A 9,973-nucleotide genomic window follows, 5' to 3' on the forward strand; every position below is an offset into this window, starting at 1 on the left:
TGGAGTAACCCTTTAAGTACTGGTAAATGCTGATTGTATAAGTGGCATTTTGACATGTATTTTATTGAGCTAGTTTCATTCAGTACTGTACTTTATCCTGATGCTTCTGCTTGTTTTTATGTGCAGATGTTTTCTTGGAATCACAACACTCACTGGATACAAGACGAATACATAGAAGCAAAACAAGTGGAAAGGTCTCAGAGAAGAGGGACAACCCTCGTGTGTGCGCATCTCAGAAAGTTGATGGACTTTCAATATGTATTTATTAAATTGTCTTTTGAATGAATATTCTTAATTTAATAAAACATAAGCTCAAACAACAGAATTTGTGATTTAATGTTGATTCCAGCATTTTGTTTTAATCCTTTTCTTTATTTTTTACCAAAATTATACAAATTCTGTTGATTGACCTTCATTTTTACAGAAAGTTAATGTTCTACTCAGAATATGGCTTGGTTTTTTTAACAGGTATTTCTAGTTATTTTGTGATGCTATGTTTTTTTTTTATATAAGATTTTAACTGTTGAAAGACTAAAAAAATTTATTTTAACAGTAAAAGCCTTGCAATATCTTTCTGCCAGTTTTGATTACAGTTATTTGCAACATCATTGACTTGGTTTTTATTCATTTGTAAATGTATTAAGATAGTGCTCATGATAATGCATTTATATCAGTATTTTACAGTTTAATGTTAAAATTATTCTTTACAGCATTTTCATTGTTAAATTATTGCAACATCATCTTGAATTTAGGGGTATTTCCAGGATTTTATTGGCAGCTTAGGTGCCAGGTAAATACTGTAATTTAACGAAATTACAAAATATTGCTGTAAAATAAACTACAAGTTTAATTCAATGTTATTGTAAAAAACATACTACAAATTACTGTATTTCACATACATCAATTAACTGTAATTTGCTTTGCAGTAATGTACTGTAATCCATTTTACAGCAATTAATTTTTACAGGATTTTATTGGCAACTTTTTTGCCAGTAAAATCCTGTAAATTCTACAGTACATTTTTTACAGTGTGGTTTTTCATAATTTCTCCAGTACTGAAAGCAGAACCGATCACCAGATCAGAGCTAATCAATACTACAGTTTTTCATATTTTAGCCCCAGAGCTAGTTTAATACCGGGTTCAGATGCCATCCATACTTACAGAAGAATCAACTACAAATCCACATAACAGTATATCTTGCATCTGCATTTCTAAAATTCATCATAAGTGGAGAATGTATTTTTAAAACAACAATTAAAAACAAGTTAACAATAAAGCTAGGTGTCTCTTAAAAGAGTTACAGCCTCCTCTTCAGCTTCCTGAACAAGAACAGTTTGTAAAAATCTACTTTCCTTCATGAAAGTGTAAACAAACTACGATACATATGGGTTATAGAGACAATTGAACATAATATGAAACTCATAAGAATGCACAATGATATCATTTATATCATGAAGAAAAATTATATACAAGAATAACACTTTTTGACATTGTTCAGTTGATCTGAATCTCCCAGTCGAATCTGCTGGATTTTCTCACTGTAGGGAAACTTTAGATAATGTTTCTTTGTCATGTCACTTGTAATGACAGATTTATCCAGCTGATATTTCACTGCTTGATGCATTTTTGCATTCTGAAAGTGCTGGATCTGATGATGATCTACTTACTGTGATAGTTTTTTGTATGTCTGTGTAAAGAAGTTGATTGACTGAAACTCTTCCCACATTCAGTGCAGTGATATGGTTTCTCTCCAGTGTGGATCCTCTCATGTGTTTTCAGGGCTCCAGAAGCACTGAATCTCTTGTCACAGTGTGAACACTTGTAAGGTTTCTCTCCAGTGTGAATCCTCCAGTGCTGTTTTAAACACTGCGCTGATGTAAAAGTCTTTTCACACTCAAAGCACACATGATCTCTCACAGCAGTATGTATTTTCTGATGTTTTTTTGCATTTTCTAAATATGAAAAGCTCTTTCCACACAAATAACATGAATATGGTTTCTCCTTTGTATGAATTCTCAGGTGTTTATTCAGATCTGAAGCTCTCAAAAAAGTTTTGCTGCATTGATCACATGAGTACAGTTTATTTCTAGTGTGGATGTTCATGTGTAATATAAGGTGTGAAGATTGTGTGAAACCCTTCCCGCACTGATCACAAGTGAATGGTTTCTCTCCAGTGTGGATCTCATATGGCCTGTAAGATGTCCTTTTATCGTGAAACTCTTCCCGCACTGATCACATGTGAACGGTTTCTCTCCAGTGTGGATCCTCTCATGTATTTTCAGATCTCCTGACCGACTGAATCTCTTGTCACAGTGTGAACACTTATGAGGTTTCTCTCCAGTGTGAATCCTCTCATGCTGTTTTAAACGTTCAGCTGTAGTAAAAGTCTTTTCACACTCAAAGCACACATGATCTCTCACAGCAGTATGTATTTTCTGATGTTTTTTTGCATTTTCTAAATATGAAAAGCTCTTTCCACACAAATGACATGAATGCGGCTTCTCCTTTGTATGAACTCTCAGGTGATTATTCAGGTCTGAAGCTCTCAAAAATGTTTTGTCACATTGATCACAGGTGTACCGCTTCTCTCCAGTGTGAATGTTCATGTCTAACTTAAGGTGTGATGATTGTGAGAAACTCTTCCCGTATTGATCACAAGTGAACGGTTTCTCTCCAGTGTGGATCCTCATATGCCCTAAGGTGTTTTTTTATTGTGGAACTCAAAGGTTTACCATTAGGTACATGATTTTTCTCCTCAACTTCACTCGGGTCTTCTTTTTCCTCATTTTCTTTAATCAACTCTGAAATAAAAGTAAAAATGGTTGATTTTCAGTACCTCTGAAGAACCCTGATGTAAAGTAGACCATTGCTTTTCCAGATTTTGATGCATTTTTGTTAGAGATGCACTGATCGATTGGCCAGGGATCGAATCGGATGATTTTCCTCCGGTTCTAATCCATATTACTGGAGCGCACAACGCTCAGTCTCGAACAGCTTGAGCCACAAATACCAAAACGAGTGGCTAACTGCGCTGAAATGTTAAAATACATACAAAACTATGTCAAAATGCCGGTCTTGGTAAGTATCCAGTTAAACACAGTCAGTTTTGGAACGTTAAATAGTTGAGAAAGAGAACGCATGTTGTGTAACAGTATAATGGTCCGTGGATAAACTCTTAAAGGGACCGCCGTCCAATATTCCTGCTGCTGTCTGTCACGTTAATCAAAGAACAGAAGACAAAGAAAATCACTTTCTGCTCTTGACTGAATATGTTTTATAACTTTAATGGTAAGCATTCATTTGTATTTAATTTTTTAAATGAAAACTACAGAAATTACATTTGATAAAAATTTACATTTGATTAATTTCTGTAGTATTTCTTACCTGAATAAAAACGTACTTGACCTGAAAAACATAGTTTCATAGCTCTCTTTATTCTATTGCATTTATTTGTGCTATTGTTTGCATTTTTCCTGTTCTTATTTCATCTTTTTTTTTTTTTTGTTTGTTTTTTTTTTGAAAAAGAAAACTTTGTGTTGAAGAAAAGTAGATCTTTGTTTGTATATGCTGTCAATTATAGTTCTTAGGAAAAAAAATCGGAATTGGAAAAAATCGGTATTGGCAGATCACACTAACAAAAAAAAATCGGAATCGGCCAAGAAAACTGCAATCGGTGCATCTCTAATTTTTGTAAATTATATGTCCTTGAAACTTTCCATGAATAATGTACATTGATCTTCTAATTATTATTTTTGAAATATTATAGGCACAAATCCCACATTTCCACAGGGAGAACTATTAAATATGTTTGATCAACTACACAATTATCTAGCAATGTTATTGAAAAAAAGTACCCTATTATAACAAATCTAAATCTGCTTGAAGCTTTATAACATCAGCATTATTAATGAAGAATAAACACCAACCTGTTTGCTTTTCAGTGTCTTCAGTGTGTTTCATTCTGCAGGGTTTGTGGGAGGAGCTTCACTGAACATGAATTTCTGTTTGGAAGAAGATTTGACAAAATATATATTTTTTTTCTTCTACTAACTTTCACATTTAAGCGTTATATATTAGAAGCAGAAGAGACCAGAGCCTTATAAATACAGAGTGTTTTCTCTTTGTAAATTATTATATTACTTTATTAAAAGTAACAGCGTCAACACAAAGATCAGATCAATTTAAAATGCTCCTTCAGTAACACTGCACTCACATATGTGCTAATTCACATTCTATGCATTTGTTTTCTGTCTTTGTATGAAAGCCTGTCCAAGGAACCAGATTTGTTGTCCACACGGACTGATTTTTACTGTGTGACATACAAAAAGTCAGTCTGGTGAATGCTCATCTCTGCACGCTTGTTTTATGCTCTGTATAATGCATTTTATCCCTCGATACCATTAATACAGATATCATTGCCAAAGAATAGCTGGCGCAGATGACAACCCAAAGACTGTTCAATAAATGCATCTTTGTGAAGAATCCCATCTCCAATCCCTGATTCTCTTACCGGAATCCTGTCCATATTTGGCCGCCTCAACCAGCGTAATATAGAGTTGTAGCATGCCTCCGCTACAGTATTTCTATTGTTAACATTTATATCCCTATTCTTTCATTCTTCTCCTCAGTATTAACATATTAAAACGAAGATCCAGAAATATATAAAAGAAATAGTATAATTTCTTCCAAATATAAATAATAGTAAGAATTAAAAATTAAAGCATAAACACAGAAATGTTATGACACCCATCTTTATTAGCGAATAAATAACTATACAATAGAGCACATGATATATAAATAAGGTTTGATTTTCTAAATCTTTAGAGCAATAAAGTAATTAAATTATATCCCGGACAGCACACGTGCGTCTCGCCGACATTGGCCCAATAGCGAAACACCGGCCTCATTCCCTAAAACATCCAATAGTCGTTTTTTGGCTAACAAGGAAAGTGCTCTTTTAGATAAACAAGGCGATAATAGATGGCACTCGTGCAGGTAGGAAAACAAATAAATATTTATTGAGTTTAAACGTGAATATGTCTATGAAAGTTTGTATTACTGTAGGCTACTGTGATAAAAGAGAATCGCAAAGCTGAAAAAGCATTTTCAGAAACAACGTTTGGATTTGAAATCAAAATAATGGATAAATGTTGTGTTTGTGATAAACAGACGCAGATCAGGAGCGGACTGCAAACGTGAAAGCTAAATGAGTCTGTGTTGCTTCTGCACCGCATACACATTGGCTACTGTATACGCACCGCAGATGGAATACGTGTGAACCTGGTACAACAAATCTATTTCAACATCTGAGCCAATGACACAATGAGCTCTATGACCAATTCAGGGCAAAAAAAAAAGTTTTTTTTTTTTTTTTTTTTTGCCTTATGTCTGTTCTAGAGGCATGTTACAGCTTTTTGATAAAGCTCTAATTGGTTTACTTTTGGAAATATGTTTCAAATTTACACTGAATGCATTTATGACTGTAAAGCATGTCTGTGTGTCAAAATTGTGATTAAAATCAAAATCGCAAAATTGATCCAAGAAAGATACTTTTTTTGTCCATATCGCACAACCCTCGTCCTTACTGCTTTCTCGTCATGTTTCCTCTGTTACTGGCTAACATTACCAGAAAGAATCTGTCTCTATGGTAAACTATTGTAGCTGTTGCTTTTTGAACTACAAAATTAATTTATTAATGTAATGTTTTAATTCTAGATGTGTGTTTGTGTAAATGCTGTGTGTGCGTGAGCAGAGTTGCCATGCAAACGGGGCGTCAACACAACAACTGACAGAAAAACAGTCTCTCGCTGCTGTTTTCACCGCTTTCAGGCAAGTTTAGTCCCTAAAATCACAAATATTACATATAGTGCCTGTGCGTTTCTTACTTGCAATTGACATGTCTATTGAATATTTATTTTATAGAAATGGTTTAGTGTTATTTTTTATTTTGTGTTTATTTAAATCTTGTACTCTAACTCAGTTTTTGCCATGAAGATAGCCTTCAACTGACTGCACTGAACACATGACTTGTATTATGAACTACTGTCATGTGGACATTAATTTGTTGCCAAAAGATGGTGTTCCCCAGTGAGTCTCAGTCACCTCTGGCTGATTAAAGGCTGTTTTTTAAAATTGATACCTTGAAACATGCATTTTTTGTATTGTGAAAAGTGCTATACTTAACTTAAATACTTTAAATTTAACTGTGGCAAGCATGATTGTAGTAACCATGTTTTTTTTTTGTTTGTTTGTTTTTTATGGTTCAAACCATGGTTTTGATTCCATATTCTATCCATCTTCTTCAACACGGAAGTGAGCCTATGGGTAGTCATTAGCCACTATAGGTAAATAACGAGGAGAATAACAACGTGCAGTAAACGGTAAAACTGTTTGCACTACAAACCAGTGTGTTCTTAATTAGGATAACAGATTAAAATAATATGATAGGACACATAAATTGTAAAATCATAAAATCATAAAAATAGCTGGATGCAAATGAGACCGGAAGCTAGACCCATACAATTTACAAATGACGGCGCCCATTTTTTCCGTCAGGAAAAAGGTTGATAGGGCTGTGTATTGCCGAGAATCTGGTGATAGGATATGCATCCCGATACAGGGGTTGCGATACATTGCGACACTGTAAGAAAGGCGACATATTGGGATATTTCTTATTTTAGGAATAGGATATATTTTAAGGAAAGCTGTCATTAAGAACACCACCTTAGCAATAAATAAATAAATAAATAATTATTTAACCAAAACAGAGTGGGATCTGCATTTGCAATAACCAGTCCCTTTAACATTCAACGTTACTGAACCACTTTTTGTGCAATATGAGTAAAGTAGGAAAAAATAAAGTGCTTGCAGGATCCTTTAGTTAAAGCGATACTGCATCCCAAAAAGAACATTTTGTCATGAATCACTTACCGCAGTGTCGTTCCAAACCCGTAAAAGCTCTGCTCGTCTACATGAAACATTCAATCATAACTCCAAGGCGCATTGTTTATGCATAAGAATGCTTTGATGCGTTATAACGGCACATGATGCCTAAAGGCTGATTTATACTTCTGTGTCTGACCTACGCCGTAGCCTACGCACAGACACACACCCTACGCCGTAGCCTACGCACAGAGACGCACACCCTACGCCGTAGCCTACGCACAGACACACACCCTACGCCGTAGCCTACGCACAGACACACACCCTACGCCGTAGCCTACGCACAGACACACACCCTACGCCGTAGCCTACGCACAGAGACGCACACCCTACGCCGTAGCCTACGCACAGACACACAACCCTACGCCGTAGCCTAAGCACAGACACACACCCTACGCCGTAGCCTACGCACAGAGACGCACACACCCTACGCCGTAGCCTACGCACAGACACACACCCTACGCCGTAGCCTACGCACAGACACACACCCTACGCCGTAGCCTACGCACAGACACACACCCTATGCCGTAGCCTACGCACAGACACACACCCTACGCCGTAGCCTACGCACAGACACACACCCTACGCCTTAGCCTACGCACAGACACACACCCTACGCCGTAGCCTACGCACAGACACGCACACCCTACGCCGTAGCCTACGCACAGACACGCACACCCTACGCCGTAGCCTACGCTCAGAGACTCACACCCTACGCCGTAGCCTACGCACAGACACACACCCTACGCCGTAGCCTACGCATAGACACACACCCTACGCCGTAGCCTACGCACAGACACACACCCTACGCCGTAGCCTACGCACAGACACACACCCTACGCCGTAGCCTACGCACAGACACACACCCTACGCCGTAGCCTACGCACAGACACACACCCTACGCCGTAGCCTAAGCACAGACACACACCCTACGCCTTAGCCTACGCATAGACACACACCCTACGCCGTAGCCTACGCACAGACACGCACACCCTACGCCGTAGCCTACGCACAGACACGCACACCCTACGCCGTAGCCTACGCACAGACACGCACACCCTACGCCGTAGCCTACGCACAGACGCACACCCTACGCCGTAGCCTACGCACAGACACGCACACCCTACGCCGTAGCCTACGCACAGAGACGCACACCCTACGCCGTAGCCTACGCACAGAGACGCACACCCTACGCCGTAGCCTACGCACAGACACACACCCTACGCTGTAGCCTACGCATAGACACACACCCTACGCCGTAGCCTGACTTGCACCTCTCCAAAAATCTAGCAGTGCGTCAATTCTACGCGGACCCCAAGCGACTTTCATACCTTTTCTGGACCTTGACACTGTTATTTATTTGGCAGTCTATTGGACAGTCAGAGACCCTCCCAGTTTTCATCCAAAATATCTTAAATTGTGTTCCGAAGACGAACGAAGCTTTTACGGGTTTCGAACAACATCGGGATAAGTGATTAATGACAAAATTTTCATTTTGGGGTGGAGTATCCCTTTAAGGGACCGTCTTACAGATCCAACTGCATTAAAACTTCTAGTATTATCGTAACATGATTTTAACATACAAACTTCATTTAAAAACACACTTGTAGTAGCTTACTAGTGACAAAAATAATTACTTATTACAGCGAATATTTTTTTTTTTAAATACCTCCTCTTATACAAGTACAATAAAGCACACAATTTCTTCTATCTCTGTATACATGTACAGTACTCAATTAGGGGAAAAAATGCTGTGGTCCCATTTACCAAATGTTATAAATGGGTAGCTCACATTCAGTAAGTCAGTCTGGCCATTAGCATTCACTACAAAGTTATAAAAATCATTCATTTGTGATTGGACATGGTTTAAATTTTTTTTGCACGACATTAACGATTATCCTGAGAATACCGAACCTAAAAACTAACTTCACCCGCTATAAAAGAGACCATAAGAAATTTGCCAAACATAAATCTCAAAAGAGAAATAACTTTATGAATAAAATCGCAGCAGCAATACTTGATATGGTTTCGCCTTCATTCATCTCACATCACAAGACATTCAGTAACAGCAACATTATCACTCCAAACATCGAAACAATCATTCACACGAACATTAAGAAACAAACTAACAAACAAATCTCTCAGGTCTGAATGAACTTAACACGTTTTCCTCACATGCTTGTTGTCTGTTGTTCTACTAAGTGTTTATTTAACTCCGCAAACACACAAACAGCGCTATACTCGATGAAAACAACACTGTGTAAAATGTGTTTCATGTGAATAGCGTTATGTGAAATAATGTGAATTGCTCACCTCTCCGCAGAAAACTCAACACCGCTGCTGCGTCCGAAAGCAGCGGCTTCTTCTTCTTCTAATGTTTATTGGCGGTTGGCAGACTAGCTTATTAGTGCATTACTGCCACCATCTGAACTGGAGTGTGGAGCATCGATGCATGTATATGTAACATATCCAATGAATCAAAGCGTTTATTGTCATATGCCCAGTGAGGAAAACAAGTTTACCTGAGCAATGCAATTCTTACTTTACTGTCCACAATGAATGCAGTGACAGTGCAAAACTATACACACACACACATACACAAACTATACACACATACATACATAGTAGGACACATAATAATAAAAAAACTATGCTGCAGTATTAGGAATACAGACTATGAAAAAATAGAAATATATAGACTATGTATAATAAAGCATGATAACAATAGCAGCAGTAACAGTAACAGCTGTACAAATTGAGATGAGGCTACATGAGTAATATTTACAAATATACAGTGGTAGTATTAACAGCAGTAACATTACAAATGATCAGTGAGATGAAACAATTTGGACCGACTGTTCTCTGTGATAGATAAGTCCACTAGCTAGCTACCTGTTTCTGGAAGTCCTGCAATTCACTCTCCTATACCTCCGTCCTGAGGGTGAGAGTGTAAACGGTCTGTCTTGGGGGTGGGTGGGGTCTTTAACCTTTTGAGCGGTACGGTCCAACATATGGGATTTTTATTCCCGT

At 37.8% G+C, this 9,973-nt stretch overlaps 1 pseudogene; it reads right to left on the reverse strand.

Annotated features, from left to right (window-relative positions):
- Nucleotides 1-434: 434 nt before the first annotated feature.
- Nucleotides 435-9,358, reverse strand: LOC109052732 (annotated as a pseudogene).
- Between the last annotated feature and the right edge of the window lie 615 nt (nucleotides 9,359-9,973).

The sequence above is a fragment of the Cyprinus carpio genome, chromosome B3, assembly GCF_018340385.1.
Source record: "Cyprinus carpio isolate SPL01 chromosome B3, ASM1834038v1, whole genome shotgun sequence".
NCBI lineage: Eukaryota > Metazoa > Chordata > Actinopteri > Cypriniformes > Cyprinidae > Cyprinus > Cyprinus carpio.